Here is a 26681-nt window from a genome sequence, read left to right as displayed (position 1 = left end):
CTGCACTCCAGCCTGGGTGACAAAGTGAGACCCTGTCTCGAATAAAAACTAAAAATAAGAAAGCAAACTGAAGTAATCTGAAGTGACAGAAAGCACATCAGTGGTTGCCTGGGGACGGGATTATAGGGAGAGAAAGATTCTAAAGGGACACTAGGAAGTCTTTGGGGGTGGATGATGAAACTGTCTGGCATCTCACTTGTGATAGTTTTATGGTTGTATACATAAGTCAAAACTCAGTAGATGGTCCTTTAATGTTGTACCACCATTACATGGCATATTATGGGTACCATTTATTATCTATAAGCAATATCTCAAAAAAATGCCAAAAAATAAAATTGGAAATTTTTCTCTGAGAAAGAACGATGGGAAATTGTGCCTGGCTTCCCTCTCATTCATGATTTCTAAATCATCAGGCTTTGTAAGCAAATGAGTGAATGTGCTCAACTCCTTGATGGGCTCCATTTCTAGACATTGTCTTCTGTATCCTTTTCTCAACCATGTAGGCAGAGATAACTATTCATCTTTGTTTATTTTCTCATCAAAGGAAAGGACTTGAAAGAATTTCATCTGATTCCTAGAAATTGTAAGGATGCAGAAGAAAGAAGCTTTCCATTATTCATTGGCTTTTCTTGGATCATGAAGTTCTGCCAAAGTTTGTGTGGTCTAGGAGACTAACAAAGCTGGATCTCTCTGTCCAAGCCTGGGCTCATCCTCACTGGCTGTATGTCCTTGACTTGGTCATTTCCTCTCTCTATGTCTTTGGAGAATCAGACACTTCAGAGATGTAATCATTTGTGGGGTTTTGTTTTGTTTTGTTTTGAGACTGGATCTGGCTATGTTGCCCAGCAGGCTGGTCTCAAATTCCTGGCCTCAAACAGTTCTCCTGCCTCAATCTCCTGAATAGCTGGGATTGCAGGTGTGAGCCACTGCACCTGGCTGTAAGAGATTTAAAGGATTAAAAGAACAGCTTTCTTTCTTTTCTTTCTTTTTGAGATGGAGTTTCACTCTTGTTGCCCAGGCTGGAGGGCAATGGCTCAATCTCGACTCACTGCAAACTCTGCCTCCTAGGTTCAAGTGATTCTCCTGCCTCAGCCTCCTGAGTAGCTGGGATTAGGCATGTGTCACCATGCCCGGCTAATTTTGTATTTTTAGTAAAGACAGGGTTTCACCATGTTGGCCAGGCTGGTCTTGAACTCCTGACCTCAGATGATCTGCCCACCTCAGCTTCCCAAAGTGCTGGGATTACAGGCGTGAGCCAATGCGCCTGGCCAAGAGAACAGCTCTCTTTGATAAAACTGAGGCAAGAAATGAGTTTCTTCATTCCTAAAATGAAAAGGTGGGCAAGTTCCTTCTTATTCTGACGTTTTATGATTCTTCAAATTTTTCTGTGCTGGTGAGAATGGCAGGTGAGCGCTCTAAATGAATACATACAAGTTTGAGAGAAGAGGAAAGATGGAGACAAAAAAGGGAGAATTGGCTATATGGAATGCTAAGAGCCTGGTTTTCTGTTGTTTTGTTTTTGTTTTTTGAGGCAGGGTCTTGCTCTGTCGCCCAAGCTGGAGTGCAGTAACGCAATCTCGCTCACTGCAACCTCCACCTCCCTGGTTCAAACAATTCTCCCACCTCAGCCTCCTCAGTAGCTGGGACTACCGGCATGCTCCACCATGCCCAGCTAATTTTTGTTGCTTTTGGTAGAGACAGGGTTTCACCATGTTGGCCAGGCTGGTCTTGAACTCCTGACCTCGGGTGATCCGCCCACCTCAGCTTCCCAAAGTGCTGGGATTACAGGCGTGAGCCACTGGTGCTGGCTGAGTCTGGTCTTCGAAGTTAGTCAGCTTCATCACTGGATGAATCTCTGGCAAGTCCTCTGACTGAGCTAATTCACAGCTCTGAGTCTCATCTGCAAGCTGGAGTTCTTGGTAACTACCATAGTTACTCTCAGGAGTAAAGTTTTTTATTTGTAAAAATTTCCAGCACAATGTCCAGCCTACAGAAGGTCCTGCCTTCTATATCTGCTTCTAGACCATATGGGCAGAAATAACTATTCATCTTTGTTTATTTTCTCATCGAAGGAAAGGACTTGAAAGAATCTCATCTGAAATTCAAAACATTAGTTCCTTCCTCTCCTTCCAGAGACAAATTGCTTATTAAACATTTTGCCCTATAAGTTCACTGACAAATACAGGGCGAAAGAACCCCAAATCCTCAGACCTGATTCCTCAGCAAAACCTAAGCCCTCTCCAAATGACAAGGCGCCCAGACCTCGATTGTTGCTTAACTGAGCCACTTATCACCTCAGTGACTTATGACCGAGAGCCTCCGGTGACCCACTGCCTCTGAGTGGCCTCACAAAGGAAGCAGGCCCTTCTCCCTCAGCCCTGAGGCTCTTCATTCCCTCCCACCTTTCCAGACTCAGGAAGTGCTGCTTCTGCCACTTCAACCTCTGTTTCCACCACCCCACCTCCTCTTCCACCTGACTTCCTTTCCTTCCTTTCCCTCTTTGCTTTTTAGGGGACAGGCAAGTCTAAAGCACCTTCAGAGATCAAGGTAGTGAAAGTAGGTGGATAATGTCAAATGAGGAGACAGGGCTTTCTGTGTCCCAGTAAGTTAAGAATAGCAGAGCTGGAAGACTTCTTAGGGTCTATATTAGTTTCCTGGGCCTGCCATACTAAAAACTGGGTGACTTAAAATAACAAGAATGTATTCTCTAACTGTTCTGGAGGCCAGCAGTCCAAAATCAAGGTATCAGGAGGGACTTGTTCTATCTGAAAGCTCTAGGAGACCATACCTTCTTGCCTCTTCCAGCTTCTGGTGGACGAGAGTCTTTGGTGTCCGTTGGCTATAGACCCATCACTCCAGTCTCTGCCTCTGTCATCACATGGCATTCTCCCTGTGGGTCTTTCTGTCTCTGAATTTCCGTGTGTCCTTTTCTTTTAAAGACACCAGTCACAGTGGATTATGACTCACTCCAATCCAATATGAACCCATCTTCACCTGATTACATCTGCAAGGACCCTATTTCCAAATACGAACACATTCTGAGGTTCTGGATGGACATGCATTTTGCCAGGACACCCTTTAACCCTTTACCCAGTGCAGACTCCTCCATGTTTAATTCACCTGAGGACAGTAAGCCCTATAGATTAAGCTACTTAGCCGGGCATGGTGGCTCACACCTGTAATCCCAGCACTTTGGGAGGCCGAGGTGGGTGGATAATTTGAAGTCAGTAGTTCGAGACCAGCCTGACCAACATGGCGAAACCTTGTCTCTACTGAAAATACAAAATTAGCTGGGCGTGGTGGCGTATGCCTGTAATCCCAGCTGGGGCAGGAGAATCACTTGAACCCAGGAGGCAAGGTTGCAGTGAGCTGAGATCTCACCACTACACTCCAGCCTGGGTGAGACACGGCGAGACTCAGTCTCAAAAAAAAAAAAAAAAAGATTGAGTGACTTGGCCTTTATGTGCCCAATGAATGGCAGAGCTAACACTTGAGTTCAGGCTTTTCGCTCCCATATCCAAGGTGATTTTTAGAGCACCAATCCGTTTCTAAAGAGCACAAATTTGACAATAAACTCAGGGTGGGGGCAAAGCGATGATTTTTGTTTGGGAAGCTTCCTGTGCTGAACTAGGCTTATAATGGTATTAGCTACTGTTTACCAGGCTTTAGAGGCATAATCTCTAATCTCCACAACAATTGTCACACCCAGAGAGCTTCCTACGGGGCAGCCATACTCCCTAGCACTTAAATGTATACAGTAGTCTCCCCTTATCTTCGGTTCCTTTTTTTTTTTTTTTCTTTTTTTGAGACAGAGTCTCACACTGTCTCCCAGGCTGGAGTGCAGTGGCGCGATCTTGGCTCACTGCAAGCTTTGGCTCCTGGATTCACGCCATTCTCCTGCCTCAGCCTCCTGAGTAGCTGGGACTACAGGCGCCCGCCACCACGCCTGGCTAATTTTTTTGTATTTTTAGTAGAGATAGGGTTTCACCATGTTAGCCAGGATGGTCTCGATCTCCTGACCTCGTGATCTGCCCACCTCGGCCTCCAAAAGTGCTGGGATTACAGGCGTGAGCCACTGCACCCAACCTTCAGTTCCATTTTTTCCATTTCAGTTACTGCAAAAAAACATTTTGTTTTCCATGGTTTCAATGTAGTCAATCACTGTCTGAAAATATTAAGATATTTTGAGAGAGAGAATACATTCACATAACTTTTATTACCTTATATTATTATAAATTTTTTCTTATCAGTTGTTAATCTCTTACTGTGCCTAATTTATAAATTAAACTTTATTATAGCTACATATGTATAGAAAAAAACATAGTATATATAGGGTTCTATACTATTCAAGGTCTCAGGCATTCAATGGGGGTCTTGGAACATGCCCCCAAAGATAAAGGGCCACCTACTGTATTAACTTATTTAGTCCTCTGAATAAGCCAAGTTATGTCTGAACCCAAAGGGTGTGACCTTCCTCCAGCACCAACCTGCCTTAAATGAGAACTTAGAGTGAAAACGGCGCTTTAGGCAAACCCTCCCTGACTCCCTCTAACTGCCTATGAATAATTTAAAGCTAGGAGAACTTTGAAAATGTCCACCGAGGCCAAGAATGGGTGGACAACCACAAAAGACAGTTGTCTATCCAGAAGCCAGCTGGCAGCCAATTAGCTGGGAACCTCCCTAAGCCAAATCTTTAGATGTGCCTACAGATTGAGACAAGGCATGGGCCATTAAGCCCATTCCAGCTGATTGCTGTGGTTTCTGGCCAGGGATGGCCAACAGATGTGCACCAGCAGCCTCCACGGGTCCGTGTACAGATATTGGGCAAATTTCCCCAGCATGATGCAACTCTGAGACAAGGAGGGACCCAGAGAGAGAGAGAGCAGCTCCAGCTACTCGTGTGAACAGCTCAGATTTTTAAGGCCTGCTGGTTGGAACCCCGCGGCACTGGCTTACCACTCATTACATGCTGGGGAACTGTGGGCAGTAATTAAGGATTACCCAATGGCATCAATTAGTGCCAACAAGAGGGCTCAGTTGGACGTGTTGACTCTCCAAGAGGGAATACAGAGGAGGGGAAGGCCATCTCTTACCGGGCATTTGCAGAGAAGAAACACTTGGGGAGGTCATAGGGAACAAAAAAAAAGCAGTGGAATGTCCTTTGCCTCTGCCACTCCCTTTGTAATGATAGTTCTTATTTGAGACAAGGCACACGTGAGCAATTTGGAATCTGGACAGGATTTATTTTGAGGACACACCCTGTGTTTCTGGACCAGATTTTTTTTTTTAAACACGGTCTTGCTCTGTCACCCAGGCTGGAGTGCAGCGCTGCTATCATAGCTCACTGTAGCCTGGGACTCCTGGGCTCAAGCCATCCTCCTGCTTCAGATTCCCAAGTAGCTGGGACTATAGGTACGTGCCACCACTAATTTTTTTCAACAATTTTTATAGAGACAGGATCTCACTATGTTGCCCAGGCTGGTCTTGAACCCCTGGCATCAGGTGATACTCCTGCCTCAGTCTTCCCAAGTGCTGGGATTACAGGTGTGAGCCACCACACCCAGACTGGACCAGATTTTTAGAGGAGTCTGAACTCAGTGCCACTCTTGGCTGCTTTGCTCATTAAGAAAATGGATGTGCCCCTTTTCATTTGTAAGGATACTTAGGAAGCAGCAAAGAGCACCAACTCAGAGCCTTGAGACCTGTGGCCCCACGACAGCTCCATCATGGCCTTGCTACATGACTTTGGATAAACCAACAACCCAGCCATGGAAACTGGAAAAGTCATCAAAAACTCCGACAGTGAATGACAGTCTTGGACCATTAAGTTTTTTGCAAATCTGGTCAAAGCAATGTACCCAAGGACCCCCAGGAAAATGCCCATAGAAGCAATAGTGTTCGCAGATGACCTCAGAAGCTTTTTGTGGCCCTCTACCAAGGCCACAGAAGCCAAGAATTGAAAGCGCCTGCCCACAGGAGCCTGACAGCAGCTGCCCAGGGCTCAGCTAACACACCTTGAGAAAAAACATCTCAATGTCACCAAGACCATTATCAGCAGATTGAAAGTGAGAAAATGTGTTATTTGTTATATATATCATCATCATCATAAAACTAATACTGCACATGGTGTAAATATTTTTCACACAGTGTTTGAGGGTAATCTGCTCCCTCATCGCCGGCAGCACTTTCCTGATCATGTTCTAAACTGTAGCTTATTCCTCCATATGTTCCCTTCTTCTTCCGTCTTTCAGAAATTCACCAGAATCTCTGGGCACAGAGGGCCACCCCTGCTGTTCTCAGCACAGTTACGAATTGATTTCCTTTTTATATCTTTGCTGTCATGTCAGTGGGATTTAGGAGGCAAGGGAGGCAAACATGCAAACTCAGGCTTGAGCCAGAAGTTGCTAATTTCTTTTAGATTATGTAAAGGACTTGTCTTCTCCATCCCAGAAGGCTGGGATGGGAGGCACTGCCTAGGCTTGCTTTTGTAGGTCCGTGTCTGACCATCTACCTCATTGCCCATCAGCAGCCCCTGAGTGCCAGCATCCATGCAAGGCACTATCCCAGCCATTGTGGCCCGGCGAAGAAGTAGGAGCAGGACTGGTCTCAGTTGATGCAGCTTCAGCAAGAATGTCATGACTCACAGGGTACCATTCCCAGAAATCTGCATGTCCCTCCTGTGGCCAGAGGACTGGTGCACTCACCTGAGAGGCTGCACTGTCTCTGTTCTTTGGATAGGTGTAAGCGCTCATTTTATGTTCAGGTATGTGGGTTTGGACCCAAGAGGCAGCACAGCACAGAGGTCAAGAAAGTAGACTCCAGGACACTTACCAGCTGTGTGACTTCGAACAAATTCCCTCAGCTTTCTGTGCCTCAGGGTCACCAACTGTAAAACAGAGACAATAATACTCATGTATGGTTGCATATGATATGTGTAGAACATTGGCTAGTAAGCACAATAAGTGCTCAATAAATGAGAGTTATTTGAGAATGGGGATAACGGGGTGTTATAGACTTAACGCTTGTGTCCCCCTAGAATTCATATGTTGAAGCTCTTAACCCCCAGTGTGATGGTATTTGGAGGTGGGACTTTGGGAAGTAATTAGGTTTAGTTGAAGCCATCAGGGTGGGGCTGCCATAATAGGATTAGTCCCCTTGTAAGAAGAGGAAGAGAGACCAAAGCTCACTTTCTCTCCATCACGCAAGGACACAGTAAGAAGGCAGCTATCTGCAAGCCAGGAAGAACCAAATCTGTGGGCATCTTGATCTTGGACTTCCCAGTCTTTAGAACTGTGAGCAATAAACGTCTGTTGTTTAAGCCACCTAATCTGTGGTATTTTGTTATAGCAGCCCACATTGACGATATAAGGTGGGGTATATTAGTCAGAGTTCTCGAGAGAAACAGAACCAACAGGATACGTGTATTACATGTTTAGAGAGAGAGAGATTTATTTTAAGGAATTGGCTCCCATAATTGTGTTGGCTGGAAAGTCTGAATTTTGCAGAGCAGGCTGGCAGGCTGGAGACCCAGGGAAGAGTTAAGGTTGCAGGTCAATTCCAAAAGTGGTCTCCAGGAGGAATTCTCTCTTTCTTGGGAGACCTCAGTCTGTTTTATCTTAAGGCTTTCAACTGATCTGATGAGGCCCACCACACTGTGGACAGTAATCTGTTTTACTCAAAGTCTGCTGTTTTAAATGTTAATGTCATCTAAAAATTACACTCACAGAAGCATCTAGTCTGTTGTTTCACCAATTATCTAGGGACCATGGCATAGCTAAGTTGAGACCTAAGATCAGCCATCACAGCGGGTGACCAAAGGTTCACAGGGCATATCGGGTATACCTCCATGGCAGGCTTGACCTCATTTTAACTTAATTACCTACTTAAAGGCCCAATCTCCAAATACAGTCACATTCTGAGGTACTAGGGATTTGAACATTTAGATTTGGAAGAGACACAATTCAGCCCCAAACAGGGACCCGTTGGTCTCAAGGATCTTTCCATATACTTAAAGTGCCACAAGAGCCAGCACTGTCTCTGGAGCCAGGGCCCCTGTGTCTAGCACTGCCAAAGGTAACTGAAGAGGGCTGCACAGGCCTGTGTCATTAGCACACACAGAACAGCACGGATTGTCGAAGCCAGATGGCAGACACCTGCTCTGAGGGCAAGTGCAGACCTGGAGCAAGTGTGTCCTGGATGGCATCCAGCAGGCTTCCCTGAAGGCCCATCCCATCCTAATCATTATGCTTTCCACTTGGAGCTTCGCCTGCACTTTCTTCTTTGGTTCTTATGGCCACCCGTGGAGAAGGCTGGATGAGTATCACCATGCCCATTTCACAGAGGCCTGATGAGAGCTAGAGACAACACAACAAATAAGGATGGAGTCTGGACTAGAACTTAGCTTTTTTGACCCCTGCTTCAGGGCGCTTTTCCACTACACCAAGCTTTCCTCAAAGCCCACACACTGGGTCACACTGTGGTGTCCCCTTTGGCAAGGCGACCAAAGGAATGAAGAAGTAGGATATTATGATCTCAAGAAGTCAGCTTAGCCATCTGAGCCTTGGTTTGTTGATATGCAAAATGACACAAGGAGGCCAGAGGTTTCTAAATGATGGAAACCTCATCTCTTCCCTCCTAATATATCCCTGACCGAGCCTGTCACGTAGAAAGCATTCAGCAAAGGCTTGTTGAACTGAATGGGTAATACAGGGCTGCATTAGTCTGCTTGGGATGCCATAAGAAAGCATTTGACTGGGTGCCTTCAACAACAGAATGGACGCTCTCACAATTCTGGAGGCTGGAAGTCCAAGATTGAGGTGTTAGCAGGATTGGTTTCTTCTGAGGTCTCTCCCTCCTTGGCTTACAGATGGCCGTCTTCTCCCTTTGCCTTCCCACAGTCTTCCCTCTGGTGTGTATCCTTACCCTAGTCTCCCCTTCTTAGAAGGGCATCAGGCATCTTGAATTAGGGCCTGCCCTGCTGATCACATTTTAACTTAATTACCTACTTAAAGGTCCAGTATCCAAATACAGTCACATTCTGAGGTACTAGGAATTAGAACACATAGATTTGAAAGGGACACAATTCAACCCCAAACAGGGACCCACTGGTCTCAAGGATCTTTCCAGCTCTGACGTTTGATTTCTCTGATGGTGAATAAGGAAATTTGGCTAGGCCTTTCTCCCTGCAATGAACAGTTCCTGGTGAGAATGAGCCGATTGGAGCACTGCAGATACAGATTGGTGTCAGTCTCTAGACATGGCTGGATTGGGCCTGGATGGTGTGACTGGGTAGAGCATCCATGCAGTGGAACAATCCTCAGTGACAGCTTTGGATTTGTGTCCCCACCCAAATCTCATGTTAAATTGCAATCCCCAATGTTGGAGGAGGGGCCTGATGGGAGGTGACTAGGTCATGGGGGTGGATTTCTCCCTTGCTGTTCTCATGATAGTGAGTTCTCATGAGATCTGATTGTTTAGAAGTGGGTAGCACCTCCCCCTTCTCTCTCTCTTCCTCCTTCTCTGGCCATGTAAAACGTGCCTGCTTCACCTTCACCTTCCACCACGATTGTAAGTTTCCTGAGGCCTTCCCAGCCATGTGGATCTGTGAGTCAATTAAACCTCTTTTCTTTATAAATTACCCAGTCCCAGGTAGTTCTTTATACCAATGCAAGAATAGACTAATACACTCAGCAATCACAAGGAATGAACTATGCATGCACACCACAATTTGGATGGATCTCAAAGGGATGTGCTGTTCTTTGCCAGTAGCAATCACAGTAAGGATGATACAGACACAAATTTAATGGACATGAAATTTTTTACCGATTAAATGGATACATTGTTTACTTTCACTTTTTATTATAAATAGAAAATTGTTTTCTAAAACTAAAATATTTGAATTGTCAAAGTAATATACTGAGTGAGGGAAGCTGACCAAAAAAAAACTACATACCCTATAATTCTATTTCTTTTTTTGTTTTGCTTTGTTTTTGTTTGTTTCTTTGTTTGTTTTTAGAGATAGGGTCTTACTCTGTCATCCAGGCTGGACTGCAATGGCACAATCATAGCTCACTGCAGCCTTAAATTCCTAGGCTCAAGCAATCCTCCTGCCTCAGCCTCCCAAGTAGCTAGGACTATAGGTGTGCACCACCATGCCCAGTTAATGTTTTATTTATTTTTGTAGAGATTAGGTCTCTCTATGTTGCCCAAGCTGGTCTTGAATTCCTAGCCTCAAGGAATCCTTCCACCTTGGCCTCCCAAAATGCTGGGATTACAGGCATGAATCACCATGCCAGGCATGTATGATTTCCTATATGTACATCCTAGAAACTGCCAACCAATCTAGAGAGACAGAAAGCAGGTGGGTGGTCACCTGGGGAGGAGGATGTAGGAGGGATGGGCAGAGGGTCACCAAACTGAATGACGAAGCTTTGGCGGTGATGGACATGGTCACAGTTGTGATTGTGGTGATGGTTTCACAGGTGTATGCATGTGTCAAAACATATGGAGGAACACACTTTAAACATGTTAATTACACCTAAATATGTTAATTACACCTGACACTTTTCAAAAGAAGACATTTATGCAGCCAACAAACATATGAAAAAAAAAGCTCATCATCATCACTGGTCTTCAGAGAAATGCAAATCAAAACCATAATGAGATACCATCATGCCAGTTAGAATGGTGATCATTAAAAAGTCAGGAAACAACAGATGCCGGAGAGAATGTGAAGAAATAGGAACGTTTTCACACTGTTGGTGGGAATGTAAATTAGTTCAACCGTTGTGGAAGACAGTGTGGTGATTCCTCAAGGATCTAGAACCAGAAATACCATCTGATCTCACAATCCCATTACTGGGTATATACCCAAAGAATTATAAATCATTCTACTATAAAGACACATGCACACGTATGTTTATTGCAGCAGCATTCACAATAGCAAAGACTTGGAACCAACCCAAATGCCCATCAATAATAGACTGGATAAAGAAAATATGGCACATATACACCATGGAATACTATGCAGCCGTAAAGAATGAGTTCATGTCCTTTGCAGGGACAAGAATGAGTTCACGTCCTTTGCAGGGACATGGACGAAGCTGGAAACCATCATTCTCAGCAAACTAACACAGGAACAGAAAACCAAACACCGCATGTTCTCACTCATAAGTGGGAGTTGAACAATGAGAACATATGAGCGCAGGGAGGGGAACATCATAAACTGCGGCCTGTCAGGGAGTGGGGGGCAAGGGGAGGGATAGCATTAGGAGAAATACCTAATGTAGATGACAGGTTGATGGGTGCAGCAAACCACCATGGCACATGTATACCTATTTAACAAACCTGCATGTTCTGCACATGTATCCCAGAATTCAAGTATAATTTTTTTAAAAAAATGAAAATCATCACTCACACACACACACACAAAAGAACGTCTGGAGGAAGGGCAATTAATTTATCAGGTGACAAGTCTTACAACTCAAGGCCTGCTGAGAGGAATGCCAGACAGATAAGAAACAATTTGCCAGTAGATCACTGAGAGGTTCCTGACACCCAGCAGGCCCAGGTGACTGAGGAGGGGCAGCAAGCAGGCAGAGTAGATGAAGTCTACACACAGAGCACCTGCGACCCAGGTTCCTCCCTGCCCCATCTGCAGGGGTGCCTGCTCCTCCAAGATTAGACTAAGGACAAAATGACCCAGCCTGAAGTCCCCAGGGACTGGACTCAGGTGTCTGGACTGAGGAAAATCCCTCTGGTACCCACTGTCCTTTCCTCTATGACACTCAACCAGCTGAGTACAGCCCCTAAACCAGCTCATCCGCTTCAAATATGGGCTCCAGCTATGACCAAAACAAAGTGTCTTAACATGCGTGCTGTGAGTCCTCCACAAAGTAGGGACAGTAATATGAATAGCTCCTGGCTACAGGACTTCAGTGACATCCACTTAGAGCACTGCCTGGCACCTTGGAAGGATCTGTAGCTGCTGGCACTTCCATCTTAAGAGATCTATACAGAGGAGACGACTTTTACATTTGTTTTTCTTCTCATTCCTGTTGAACTGCATGTTCTCTGGTAGGTCTTCGGACCATGGGGTTTCTTTGTGTCTGTCCTCAGGATATAATCCCAGCTTCTGAATTTAAATCTATGTTCCATGCAGTCTCCTGAATTCCAAGGAAATGCCACCTCAACGAACTGGTCACAAATCTTCTAGGAAACTGAATTTCTCTCTTCCCTTCACTCCCCTTACCACTATCCCTGCCAACATGTTCTTCCCATGAACATCGCTCCAACCCACAGCTCCAGCACCATATCCCACTGAAGGTAGGATTCCCATCCCCAGGCCCCTGTGGAGAGGGCAGGGCAGCTGGCTCTGCTGGGTGCACTTCTCAGTTTCTTTTCATCAGCATATCTGATGTCCAATTGTATTTTGAGTACTTCACTTTCATGCAGTTAATTATTTAGTTTTAAACTACAAGATTTGCAGGAAGATCTTTGTTTTCATGAAACCAACTATCATCTGCAAATTAAAAACAGTTGCTGTCAAGTACTCAGATCTGAATGTGTGTGCAGGATGTTACCTGTTACATTCAACAGGGTGTGATGGTTGGTCAAGAGGGTTAGCGACTGCCTTTCACGAAAGTGTAAACACCACCCCCTCTGTCTAGCAAATGGCCCAGCTCTAGCTTGTGTGGCCAGTGGGTGGGGACAGGAGAGAGGAAAAGGAAAAGGAGGAGGTGATGCCCCGTGCTGGGTCCCCAGCAAACTTTTCCCTCGGCCCTCACCCCACCCCATCCCAAAGCTCTTCCTCATGATGACACAGGATTATTTATTTTGGGAAAATGTGACAGGGAGGGGCTGAACGGTGTGAGGTGGGTAAGATGCTTGCCTCGTACTGCCTGGGTTTGAATCCTGGTTCTGCTCCACAGTAGCGACTGACCTTCGGTAAGACACTTATTGACTTCCCTGGGCGTCAGTTTTCTCATCTGTAAAATGGTGCCATGAATAGTACCTGTCTCATAAAATTGTTATAAAGTGTATGTGGGATAAATTATCTAGTCCAAAATTTTAAATTTAGGGACCAGTTGGAGAGTCTAAGCAGACAAAGAGAGAGAGAGAGCGATCACCTACCTAAGGGCAAAGGGCTAATTGGAGCTTGGGGACTAAATCCAAATCTCCAGGCTCCCAGTTCAAAACACGTCCCCCGACCAGAGCATGAATGGTCCTAAGCACACTCTATTAAAATGCAAATGTTCCCCAGGAGGTTTAACTCCAAGTTATTAGCACCTTAATGTGAGGGATGTGAATTGGGTTAACATGCTTCTTTTTTCTTTTAATTGAACTCGATCTGGTTCAAAAGGAGTACAGAAGGGGAGTGGGAGGGGGGAAATTGAGCCCATGATTTTGACAGGGCTCTAATACTGCATCTTGCATCAGGAAAAAAGCATCCCTTTGCCCACTATCAAGGAACAAGGTGGAGATTCAGGCTCCAGGATCAGGCACACAATGAAAAGCACTGCTCCCAAATATTTGGCATCTGAGAAAGAAACTGGGATCCAAAACTGGAGTTTTAGGTGGGCCTGGGTGTTGCCCATGCAGAAGGAGAAGCCTGTGTGCCCAAGCAGAAGGAGACAGAGAGCACTCCAGAGTCCCCAGCAGCTGTCCTGGAAATGAGATGGCAAGGGCAAGACAAGGCGTGAATTCTCCACTCAATCACTCACTCACTCACTCATTCAGCCACATATCGTGATTGTCAGAGGCGTGTAAACCAGAGCAACTCCATCTTAAGTAGGGGCTGGGTAAAATGAGTCTGAGACCTACCGGGCTGCATTCCCAGACGGTTAAGGCATTCTAAGTCCCAGGATGAGATAGGAGGTCAGCACAAGATGCAGGTCATAAAGACCTTGCTGATAAAACAGTTTGCAGTAAAGAAGCTGGTCAAATCCCACCAAAAACAAGATGGAGATGAGAGTGACCTCTGGTCATCCTCACTGCCACACCACCACCAGCACCACGACAGTTTACGAATGCCATGGCAACGTCAGGAAGTTACCCTATATGCTTTAAAAGGGGGAGGCATGAATAATCCACCCCTTGTTTAGCATGTAATCAAGAAGTAACTACAAAAATGAGCAACCAGCAGCCCTCGGTGCTGCTCTCTCTATGGAGTAGCCATTCTTATATTCCTCCACTTTTTTAATAAACTTAATAAAAGGATCGGGACCCCTTTCCTGTAACAAAAGCATCTGCTCTATGCCAGAAACGAATGGCGGTCTCAGACCTCAGGGAATGGACGCTCTCACATTCCTTAAGCACCGGCAGTCTTGTGAGCTGCTAATGGTGGAAGTGATGTCTAATCCAAGCATTGAAGCCTCAACCCAACAACCAAGATGTAGCCCAAAAAATCCAGTGGCAATCCTGTGGTCCCCTCCTTCAAGGAAGGTGAGGCTACAGTTAAGTCGCTGAAGTTCCTCAACTTCCCCACTACTTTGAGAGAAAATACAAATACTAGGTTGTTTTTTGTTTTTCTTCTTAATCTTCTAAGTTTAGACCTGCTTCTCTGAGATCCTTACGTAGGGAACAGTGGACTAGAGAAAATACAAGAAGGGAAATATCTTGTCAAAGAGGGGATGCCTTCTTTTCATTATTCAACTCATATTTGCAAGGACTTACTATGGCTTTAAAATAATATCTCATTTGATCCTCAGGAATTCTATGAAGGATAAAGATTACAAAAGGTGTGTTTGTTACCCAAGGCCTATATAAGGGGCAGAACTGGGAATTGAAGCCAGCTTAAGATGATCGCAAAGCACAGGCTCTTCCTGTGTGTGGCTTCACACTGCCTCTCCACGGCGCCCCTCAGCCCCCTATGCATTTGTTCCTTCACCTCCTCGCTACTCAAATGCATTCTCTACACAATTTGCCCTGCCCTACAGTAGTGGTCCCCAATCATCTTGTAGAGTTAACAAATCACCCAGCATCTCTACCAAATCATCTCTGTTTAAGAAAAAATTCCTCAAATCAGCCAAGCGCGGTGGCTCACGCCTGTAATCCCAGCACTTTGGGAAGCCGAGGCGGGCGGATCACCTAAGGTAGGGAGTTTGAGACTAGCCTGACCAACATGGAGAAACCCCGTCTCTACTCAAAATACAAAATTAGATGGAGGTGGTGGCGCATGCCTGTAATCCCAGTTACTCGGGAGGCTGAGGCAGGAGAATCGCTTGAACCTGGGAGGCGGAGATTGCAATGAGCCGAGATCGTGCCATTGCACTCCAGCCTGGGCAACAACAGTGAAACTCCGTCAAAAAAAAAAAGAAAAGAAAATTCCTAAAACCAAAAGTGATGCTTTTGTGATGCTTTACAATTAATTCACATTTTAATAATCACAACAGTATCCATGCACATTTGAGAAATAGTCTCATGGGGAATCATGATCTATTCACCCTGTCTAAAATGCTTCCTGTGCCCAGGCATTAGAAAATTCCCTAGAAATAATTCACCACGAAGTCCCCAGAGGTTGGAACTGGCTGAAGATTCTTTCCATCCCATAATCTGTCTACCTACTGGACCAGGGAGATCGGGTAGTTGGAAAGTAGGGTGCATCTTTCTTCTTTCTTGTGTATTCCCAGCTAGCATCCCCCCTCCAGCATGGTCAGTGCTGCCCTACCCTCTCCTGGCCTGGGGGAGCTCATAGAAGGCCCAAATTTGTTCTGACCATATCTTCTTTTGGTAACAGTAAACAACTCAACAGCAAAAACATTTTATAGTACCTGACAGTCTACACTGCAGATTTACCAATATTTATTCATTTCATGCTCAAATAGACCACATGGAAGTGGGTAGTAAGCCCGCCATTTTTGTCAACAAACAGGCTGGCTGAGGCTGAAGCAGCTCGCCTAAGGTTGCTCAGCTAGTGAGTGGGAGAACAAGATCTCAAACCCCAGGTGTGAGTGTGACTCCTTCTCTTTCTACACCCTCTAGCTTCCTCTCCCCAGCCACTCCCTCTCGCCCTCTCGCGCTCTCGCGCTCTCGCCCTCTCGCCCTCTCGCCCTCTCGCCCTCTCGCCCTCTCGCCCTCTCGCCCTCTCGCCCTCTCGCCCTCTCGCCCTCTCGCCCTCTCCCTTCAATTCTCTCGTAGCTGTGGCCATGGGAGCTTCCATGCTGTCCCGGAATAGGCACCCTGCTTGGGAGCACAGGCAGAGCTGCTTACCTTCACGGCCCACACGTGGCTTCACTCTCCAGCCCCTTTGATGTCTGAGGCTCCACGCCAGCGTAAAACGACAATCCTATTGGATTGATGGGGGCTCTTCCGCTCTTCATTTCCTGCCCCAAGCACCTTTGGGAGGCACAGAACTGCCTTTGTGTGGTGGGAATGACTGCCTCAGAGAGCAAAGCCTGCTGGGACGAGAGCAGCTGCCAAGCTCGCTCTGGCCAGTTAAGCCTGAGTGGTGGCTCTCAGAACTTTTGTTCTACAGTGCTCCCCGCCGAAGCCTTGGACCGCAGCACACAGAGGCTGGGAAGTGCTGACTTCATTCTCTCTGAGCCATTGTCTTCCCCTTCGGGGCTCCCCTTCCAAATGCCACCCCTCACTCATAGCTGAAATGCCACCTGTGGTGTCCAGGGGCTCAGCATCCCAGGGCAGCATAGACACTTTAAGAATGTACTGAATGCATAAAGTCCCATCTCTGCAGGAAAGACTCCCCAAGAATGCTCCAACTCTCATCACAGTCTTCTCTAAACTCCCACTGTGGTTTGGCATCTCGTTTTTCTCTTCGTGTCTTTAAACAGGACTGTAAGTTCCTAGAGAGCAGAAATCCTATCTTGTTTTTAAATTTCTTCATGGTCTCATGAAAGGCCAAGTGTATATATTTAATTGAGGGATCGGTTTGCATAAGGCCATTTTCCTATACACTCATTCACCCTAAACTCTCTTCTTGTGGGTTCTTCTATGTACAGGCAAAATGAAGCTGTAACTCCAGGGAGACGCCCCTGCCTCCCAGGACTCTTCCCCACCCCACAAAGATCTCAGCAGCAGAGATGGCTGCCGGGCTTTGACAATTATCCTGGGTGCCTTCCAAGCTCCCTAGGTTAATCACCAAACAAACAGCTGCCTAATAAAGAGGTGTCTGTCCTCTAGTACCCAAGATGACTGAGGTTAGGACAAAATTCACACCTTGAGGCCCAAAGCCTGTGGCCCATCTGGTCTTTCTCCCTCCCTCTTCTATACTGAATAGTTTCGGGCAGGAGGTGGCCAACTGGGGAGAGACCTCTGGAGATCCCTCCCCTTAGACTCACTGGAGTGAGAACCCGTGCCCCCCCACCAATCAAGGGCTGACGAGGGCCATCTGTGCCTGAACTCAGAGAATTGAGCAGGCAGTGCCTCAGGCCTCCAGGGGCCTCCAAGCTGTGAGGAAATTCTGCCAAGCCCCCAGCTCCTCCCTGAGAGCCTCTGACACTAAATATAACCAGCAATTTCCCTGCCTTTCCCCACTGCCTAAACCAGATTTCCTACCACTCACCCTGAGGAAAGGCAATTGCATTAGTGTAGCAAAGAAACTTCTGGCTGCTGGTTCTACAGCTCCTAGAAGCAGGCAGGCGACATGGATGGGAACAGAGGAGAGATATAAAGGAAGTGTAAGGAGCAGAAACCAGGAATTTATAGGTAAACCCATTGACCTCATAAGTCCATCTCTAAAATATGTGCAGAAAAACCAACTTTAGGGTCATTGTGAAGAATAAAGAGATAATATCTATTTTTAAAATACTGCCTTGATAACTGTTAGTTAAACCTGTCCTTTACAGTACACTTTAAATCTGAGGATTTGTTAAGAGTTCTCTATTTTCCTATAGACCCCAGATGTTTTTGTTTTTTGTTTTTTGTTTTTTGTTTTCTGAGACAGGGTCTCACTCTGTCACCCAGGCTGGAGTGCAGCGGCATGATCCCGGCTCACTGAAGCCTCCACCTCCCTGGGTTCAAGCTATCCTCCCACCTCAGCCTTCTGAGTAGCTGGGACTACAGGTGCATGCCACCACACCTGGATAATTTTTTTGTATTTTGTAGTGGCGGAGTTTCACCATGTTGCTCAGGCTGGTCTTAAATTCCTTGGTTCAAGTGTTCCACTCATCTCAGCCTCCCAAGGTGCTGGGATTACAGATGTGAGCCATCATGCCCGGCTCAGGCTTCTTATCTACCCCAATCTAAGAGGAAGGCCTACAGGTGAATAGAATGGATGCATCTTCCTTTGGTTTGGGATCTCCTTGGGAGGTAAAGTTGCTTCCCCTGGCTCTGTCCATAGATAAATAGGTTATGCTTATCCTTATCTTGATGTCTGCCCTCCTGCTGAAATGATCTTCCTTCCACCTGTCCAGTGTACCCATTCATGAAGTCCCTTCTCTGCAGTGATGACTCTCCCCAAGAGTAGACCATCCCACATTGATACTCTCCTTCTCCATGCTCCCCTGTGACCCAGCATCTCATTTAAATAATCTTGTCTTTTAACAGGACTGTAAGTTCTTGGAGGGCAGAAATCATACCTTCTTTATTTTTAAGTCTCCTTGTGGTCTAGTGAAAGTACTAGTGTGATATGGTTAGGCACTGTGTCCCCACCCAAATCTCAACTGAAATTGTTATCCCCACATGTAGAGGGAGGGACCTGGTGGGAGGTGGTTGTATCATAGGGGTGGTTTCCCCCATGCTGTTGTCATGAAAGAGTTTTCACGAGATCTGGTTGTTTGATAAGTCTCTGGCACTTCCCCTTTCTTGCTGTCTCTCCTGCCACCATGTAAGATGTGCCTTGCTTCCCCTTCTCCTTGCACCATGATTGTAAGTTTCCTGAGGCCACCTCAGCCATGTGGAACTGTGAGGCAATTAAACCTCTTTTCTTTATAAATCATACTGTCTCAGGTAGTTCTTGATAGCAGTTTGAAAACAGACTAATCTAAACTGTATGCATTAATTGAAGGTCTCAGTTTGCATAAGCCATTTTCCTCTACTGTCATGCTAAACTCTCTTGTTGTGGGTTCTTCTATATATAGGCAAAATGAAGCTGTAACTCCAGGGAGATGGGCACAAAGGAGAACTTGTTCACTTGCCTGAAGATCTGAGGCTTTCTATGTTCGTTCGTTTATTCATTTTTTAATTCCTTAAGAAGACAAGAGTTCCTATACCTGCCAAGCATAATTCATGTGGAAGGAACTCTGGCCAGAGGTGGGCAAGTACCTGGGAGGCACCATCAGACCTCAAGATAGAACCAACAAATCCTGTGAAGTCATTTATATCCACAATGTGTGCTACATGCTTTTCATGCATTAATAATTCTAAGAGCTTTACCTATTTACACGTAAAATCCTTATAACTGTCTTTGAAGTGGGAACTCTGATGACTTCCAATTTATTGATAATGCAACTGAGGCACAGAGATGTCAAGTCATTTGTCCAGGGTCTCATGCTAGGGAGTTAGAGTCAGGAAGCCAGGCATTCTGGCTCAGAACCCATGTGCTTAAGCATCCCACTGAAATGCTTCTCAGTGGGGTGAGTGGAGGGACACTCAGGAAGGGGAGGACATCATTGAGAAACTGCAAAGCCCGAGTGGGCTGGGGGCAATTGGAGGGTGCCAGCACCTTGGTCAGAGCCACTGAAGATGCCTGGGTCCTGCTCTGCCTCTAGCCCCTGTGAGCCCTCTCCTTAAAAGGACATCCTGAGCCTCTCCAGGGAGCGGCCCTTGGGGCTCAACTGACACAGGTTTCTTAGGGGCAACCCGGCAGGCCCATCTGCCTGAGATTAACCAGACCCTGGACACAGGAGTTCATGATTTCTCAAAAACCCACCCTTTGTATTTCTAATGCAGTTCTTATAACATCCTAAAAGACCGCTGCTCCACCTTCAGATCACTAGTGACAACCACAGAGTGTGCTTCATCAGTCCTGTGGGCATGGGTGGCAATGCAAAGGGAAACATCCAGTAGGGACATGAAAGATCATTAGAAGATGCTAGAAAGGAGTGGATGCACATAGCATTCGCTTCTGAGAAAACTGGGGTGGCAGGCAAGGCTTCCACCATCCCTCGTGCAGGTAGGGAACCGAGACTCTCAGGGATATTCTTAAAGAGAAGGACAGAAGCTTACAGCTATGTCTGCAGTACAGCTTGGTGCAGGTGCGGCTGTGCACTAAGACAGCATGAAGACACAGGCCATCACTATTAGTTAAGGCCAAGCCAATGGCAAGGCATGAAATGAACTGGATGCAAGAATAACAGGACCACAGGCAAACTCAGTGAGAGTGGAAATTGCTGGCATTGCCCAAATAGATTTTCAAAAGCAAAGACTCTTGGAGAAAACTTCACCAGTTGTTGGTACAGTGGTCACTTGAGGAAAATCAGCATTTTATTCATGTTGTCAAAGACAAGCATAAGCTAGGAGGTGGTGTAAGCCCTAGCCAGCTTCACGGCCTATTGATGTGAGATGAGCCAACAGGATAGAAAAGCAGGAGAAGTGGGGCTTTCCTGAAAGAGATTTCACATGAAAAAGAAAGGAGCTGGAGCCACAAGCTCTCAATGCCATCAGGTCATTTTAGGATTTGATTGCAGCCAGCACAGCTCACCCATGGGAATCACCAACTGCAGTGGAGCATGGATTGTAGTGGGTAGTGCGTATGCAGGTACACCACATTGATTATTTTCCTCACGTGTTTTCCAAGGCCTCTCAGGATCTACCATCTCCCATGACTTCTCTGACTTTGTCCCCTGCCACTCTCCATTCTCCCCAGCCCAGCTCATTTTTCTTTTCTTTTCTTTTCTTTTTTGAGACAGAATCTTACTATGTCACCCAAGATGAAGTGCAGTGGTGCCATCTCAGCTCCCAGCAACCTCCACCTCCTAGGTTCAAGTGATTCTTGTGCCTCAGCCTCCCAAGTAGCTGGGATTACAGGTGCCTGCCACCATGTTTGGCTAATTTTTGTATTTTTAATAGGAACAGGGTTTCGTCGTGTTGGCCAGGCTGGTCTTGAACTCCTGACCTCAAGTGATCCACCTGCCTCGGCCTCCCAAAGTGCTGGGATTACAGGCATGACCCACTGTGCCCAGCCCCCAGTTCATTTTTCATCTATGGCACTGGCCAACCAGTTGTTCTATGAACACCCCACAGGCTTGTGCCTCAGGGCCTTTGCACATGCTGTTTCATCTGCTTAGATGACTCTTTCCCTAGCAACCCAAATAGCTCACTCTCTTCCTTTTGGTTTCACCTTTCAATCAGGTGACCTGATCTCTCCCTTAACACCCCTCAAACACTGCATGCTCCCCTGGAAGCTGCACTCCTGAGTACCCTTCCCTGGCTCAATTCCTTCAGATGCATATCACCACCTGACATCGATGTGTCTACATGTGTGTGTGCATGTGTATATATCATCTATTTGATCCTCATAGAACACAAGCTCTATGAGAACAGGCTATGTTTTGTTTATTGCTGTATCTCTGTGCCTAGACCAGAGTCTGCAAAATCACTTATTGAATTGAATTCTCCTCCTTTGGTTTCCAAATGATTCCCACCTAACTGCGTCTAGTGATTTTCTTTGTTGATATTCTTTGTTTGTTGGTGTACTTTTTAAAAACATTAAAAAATTTTTTTTTAGAGACAGCTCTGTCGCCGAGGCTGGAGTGCAAATGGTACAATCATGGCTCACTGCACCCTCGAACTCCTGGACTCAAGTGATCTTCCCGCCTCAGCATCCCAAGTAGCTGGGACTATAGGCTTGTGTTACCATACCTAGCTCATTTGTTTGTTTTCTGAACCTACAAGCAGAGTGTGAAAGGACCTGCCAAGCAATCAAGGCCGTTGAAAATAAGACATCCCCTCTATTCCTGCCACTCCCCCACGTGAACCTGATTCCCCAATGACAAATAAGTTTCCAACTTGTTCTTGGCTCTGGGCCCCAACTTGTGCTGGGTTCCACACCAAATATGAACTTCCTTCTGCTTAGTTAAATCATACTCAAACTTTCATACTCTGCCTACCACTTCCTTTTTTTTAATCTGTTCACCAATTTCTCCTTTCTCTGGGTCTTTATGTCTCTTTGACATTGTTTAGCACTAAACGTTTAAAATATGCTAACCTCTTCTTCCTTATCAGACTATTGTTGTCTGGGGATAGAAACCATGGCTTCCACATCTTGCACATCCTCCAGCAGATGCACACCATGCAGGGAGACAGTGCTTCCATGTTGGCCGATTTTTCAAAACATTAATAAAATCATAGGACAGGGTGGAACGGCATTGCTGCTTCTTGCTGATGTGGCTCCTGCTACCTCCATGTGGGTATCTCTGATCACTGAGTGAGATAGTGAAAAGCACAGCAACGGGAACGTCTGAGGCAGGGATCCTGTGGCCTATTTGTTCAGTCACTCAGTAAGCATTAATTTAGGGGCCAGCAATGCACTAGCTGATCTAAAGACAAATTCTAGAATTGCAGAACACTGAGATAGAAGGAACCTTGGAGAGCATCTTGTCCAAGCCGTGGTGATAGAGGCATGAGGCAGAGAAACTCTACGCAGACAGGGACAGGTCCCCAGTGGAAACCCCACCTTCAAGCCAAAAGTAGCCTGAAACTGGCAGCCCAAAGTGAGAACTTCTATTCCTGTTTGCCTGCTCTCTCTCAATTGGTTCTTTCTGAATAAAGTCTTTTTACCAATTGAGTGTTGCCTTTTCCAAAACTACTTTTACCCCCAACCATCCTGTGCCTATAAAGACCCCAGGCTCAGCCAGTAAGAGAGGAGAAACAGCTGGACATTGGGAAGAGGCAACTTGACTTCAGAGAAGCAGCTGGACATTGGAGAGAGATTACCTGACTTCAGAGACATGGCTGGATGTCGGGGAGAGGTGACTTGACTTCAGAGAAGTGGCTGGATCACAGGGAGAGGTGACTTGACTTCAGAGAAGCAGCTGGACATCAGAAAGAGGTGACTTGACTTCAGAGACAGTGGCTGGATGTCAGAAAGAGGTGACTTGACTTTGGAGGAGAGAGGCAGTGATGCGATTTGACTTCATGGGAGAGTGACCCCATCCCATCCCAATTCCAGCTCCCCCCTCCACTGACAGCCATTTTAATCCTTCAATAAAATTCTCTGCATTTACCATCCTTTGATTTGTCTGCATGACCTCATTCTTCTTGGGCACTGGACAAGAATTCAGGAGCCACCAAGTGCAGATACCCAAAAAGGCTGTCACAGTGGCTCTTTGCCCTCACTGGCAGAGGACAGCTGCCCCACGTGATGAGGCAAAGGGCCCACTGAATTGAAAACACATTGCTGTCCACAGACTGCAGAGCTAAGAGAGCATTGTGACATGCCCTCTGGGGCCTTGGGGTCACAGGCACCCCCACCTGGATGCTGCTACAGGGCCTGCACAGAGTTTGCTCCTGCCAGCACCTAAGCAGCTGGCCAGTTCCTGCACTCATTCAATTCTGTGCTCCCTCCTGTGAATGGTTGAGCATGGCGGGCTGACTAAACAGGGTACCTCTGTTGTGAGTCTCATGAAAAGGTCAAGAAAATATCCTGCACCATTGTTAGTAATTAAGGTGCTTAGTAGCAAGCAGCAGAAACTGGGAATGCTTACATCACCAAAAAAAGGGAACATCTTCAAAGGACAATGTATGTGGTAGGGGAGCAGGAGAACCACGGTCCGGGAGCAAAGCCCAACATCAGAGCAGGTCATGGGAGAAAGCGGATGCTGCTATCGTGGACGCTGGACTTTGCAGCTTGCACTGCAGAGACACAGCCCTGTCTGGGACAGCTACCACCTGCAGGAGGACTCACCACTGTCCTCACTTCCTTCTGAGTCATACTCTGTCCAATGGGCTTCTGATCAGGAGAACCGAGTTCACCAATCTCCACCCGAGCTGCAAGGAAGGGCAGGAAACCGGCAAATTTCACATTCTCAATGAGACGTAGACTTTTTCTCTGACCTAGAATTTTTAGATAGAGGATTCCTTAAATGGAGAAAGGGATTCAATGGCAAATGTCCTCTTTACCTCTCAAAGCACAGCACTCACAACTGTGGCTAATGCCCAGGTCACGTTGGAAGTTACTAGTAGCTGAGATGAGAATCCAGGTCTCCTGACTGAATGATTCACATTCTTCCTACTCATTTGTGCATGCAAGAAGCAACTGGTGGAAAAATTACAGGGGTGAAGTAGGACAAGTCGCGGGGAGCAAAGGATCAATGATCCATGTCCCTGGCAGCTATTTTAGGAAATAACTGCCTCTTAGATTTGATCATCACTCTGCCACCCTTCACAACGCCATAGCTCAGACATCACCTCGTCTGTGAACCTGACTTCACTGGTTCACTGACTTAGCACTGCTGCACCATTTACCATTTATATTGCAGTTATGTGCATTTGTATCAGCTTCCTCATTAGACTGTGAGCTACTTGAGGACAGGCATTAACTAAGGCTTATTTATATTTGAATACTGAGTGCGGACAAATGGGAAGGATGAAGTCTTGTGCTGAGATAGATCCGTGCAAGGAAGCCTGGCAGTTGGTACTCATATCTCATTCCACAATTAATACATTATGTTCATGCTTAACCTTTGTGCCTTTCTTCTACCTACAATGGACTACTCCACCTCCAAGGTCCCTCTAAGAATGGCCATTCTGTGTGTGCATATGTGTTTGTGTACATGTGTGAGTCTCGGGTCCTGGGGCTTTGTTGATTCATTTATTCAGACTAGAAATAGTATGGCATATAAAGTGTGTTCAATAAATAAGGATTGTTAAACTGGAGTGAGGAGGGCAAGTGTTAATACCTCCATTTAACAGATGAGGAAGCCAAGGCCCAGAGAGATTATACAAGGTTCCAAGACCTAAGCTTCCATTGCATGTCAGTAGCAGAGCCTGCTTTCAATCCAGTGCTCCTTCTGTGGTCACCACTGAGCCGTGGCCCATGGGTCCTCCAGCACTCAGATCTGCCCTACAATGCTCGCAGTGGACGTTGATAACAGTACCCCCATCTTCCAATACTTCCTGGGTTAATACTACAACTGTCATTCATCTCTTGTATCCAGAGTGCCTGAAATCAGCTTCTTGAAGCATCTTGTAAAGGACCCCAGCCACATGTCACAAGTCACAACTCATAGATGCTGGCACTTGAGGTGGCCTCACAAAGTCATCACCAAAGACTCTTGCTGGTGGGTGGGAGAGAGCAAATGGCAGAGTTGGCAAAGTAGGTGTGTGAGACCAGGAGACAGAGGTCTGAGCAGGGCATCCCCCAGTGGGGTAGAAAGTGCAGGCAGAAGCCTGACGGCAGGAATCAAGCTCTTGGCATCTAGGCCCCTTGCAAACAACAGGAACAGCCCTGCAGAGAAGCTGAGTCAGCAGAACAAATGTCACAGGGATGAGCTACGAGCTCCTGGAACAAGATGTGGCTTCCTTCACCTTGGAATGGAAATACTTCAATATCTGTATGAAAACCTTTTCAAGCTCTCTCCGGCACCCCCTACTCTTGATTTCAAGTTTGCCTAGCCTCATCACTGGCCCCCACATGACAGGTGCATGGCCACATGATGTTGCCATGCTCAAAGAAGCCTTCCTCTGAATCCTCACATGCCTTAAAGCCCAGCTTGGGTGTGATCTCCCCCAGGAAACTCCTTGGACACACTTATTTCCTTGCTGATATCTCAGAGCAATACTTGTCTCTACCATTGGCTTTGATATTTCTTGCTGTTGTATGTATCCTACTCTACACTAAGCTCTGAATATAAGACATGTCTCCAAGACTGCAGTATTATACTAAGCTCTGAATATAGGACATGTCTCCTAGACTGCAGTATTATACTGAGCTCTGAATATAAGACATGTCTCCTAGACAGCAGTATTTGTCTCCCGATGGCTGATCATCTCAGACATTTCCTTTTCCTCTACAAGCCCCTTGCACAATGTTGTGCACATAACAAATATTAGCAAAACAACCAATTGGAATTGTATCATCAAATTCTACACTCTACAGCATTCATGTGGCCTCCGTTAAAATAATCTATTGATTATTAGCAATCTCTTTTTTAAAAATGTTACCTTGCTGTCAATTAATACATACTGGGGCAGATGTCAGAGGTTGACTCTACCAAACAATCCTAGACATCTCTCAGTTGTCAACGCTGGAAAAACTGAGATACTCAAGTCCCCAGCATCCCTTGGAGTTGGGGAGAGGGCAGAGGGCACAGGTTCCAGTTCTGACGATAAGACGAAAGTGGTGACCTGCCATGTTGCTGCTTCCTCCTTTGGAGTAATTCTGCCCGGAATGCAGGCATGTTCATGACCTCTAGAACTGCAGCATCTTCTGGCTCATAGGGTGAATGTGAGGAAAAGGCTCTAAGACTCTCAGAGATGCTGGTGACATGCTGAGCAGAGACCTCAGGATAAGGAGCCGGCCCTTTGAGAGACTTGGGTGTAGGAAAGGGCTCCGAGTTCCCCCAATGACATTATCAGTGCTGAACCAAGGCCAGGTGCCATCTACACTCAGATTTCCAGTAAATGAAGTGGGGAATCTATTTGATGAGCAACTGAAATCAGCTTTCTGTAATTTGCAGGCAGACAAACACATTCCTACTACACACATACATTGTCAAAAACAGAAAAGCACAAAAATGAAAAATACCCTGTCCCCTACCACCACAGATAGTTTGTTGCATATGATT

The 26681-nt window shown here is 46.2% G+C and overlaps 1 long non-coding RNA gene across 1 annotated transcript; it reads right to left on the bottom strand.

Moving 5' to 3' along the window:
- Nucleotides 1-6348: 6348 nt before the first annotated feature.
- Nucleotides 6349-23274, bottom strand: LOC107976483 (uncharacterized). Its single transcript, XR_001720526.4, has 3 exons — nt 23121-23274; nt 22831-22954; nt 6349-6886 (listed from the first exon to the last, which is right to left on the bottom strand). It is a non-coding gene; the product is annotated as an uncharacterized LOC107976483 (long non-coding RNA).
- Between the last annotated feature and the right edge of the window lie 3407 nt (nt 23275-26681).

This window comes from Pan troglodytes, chromosome 7 (genome assembly GCF_028858775.2).
Source record: "Pan troglodytes isolate AG18354 chromosome 7, NHGRI_mPanTro3-v2.0_pri, whole genome shotgun sequence".
NCBI classification, from domain to species: domain Eukaryota; kingdom Metazoa; phylum Chordata; class Mammalia; order Primates; family Hominidae; genus Pan; species Pan troglodytes.
The sequence above is the reverse complement of the archived record's forward strand: the minus strand, read 5'-3'. Positions and strand labels throughout refer to the sequence as shown.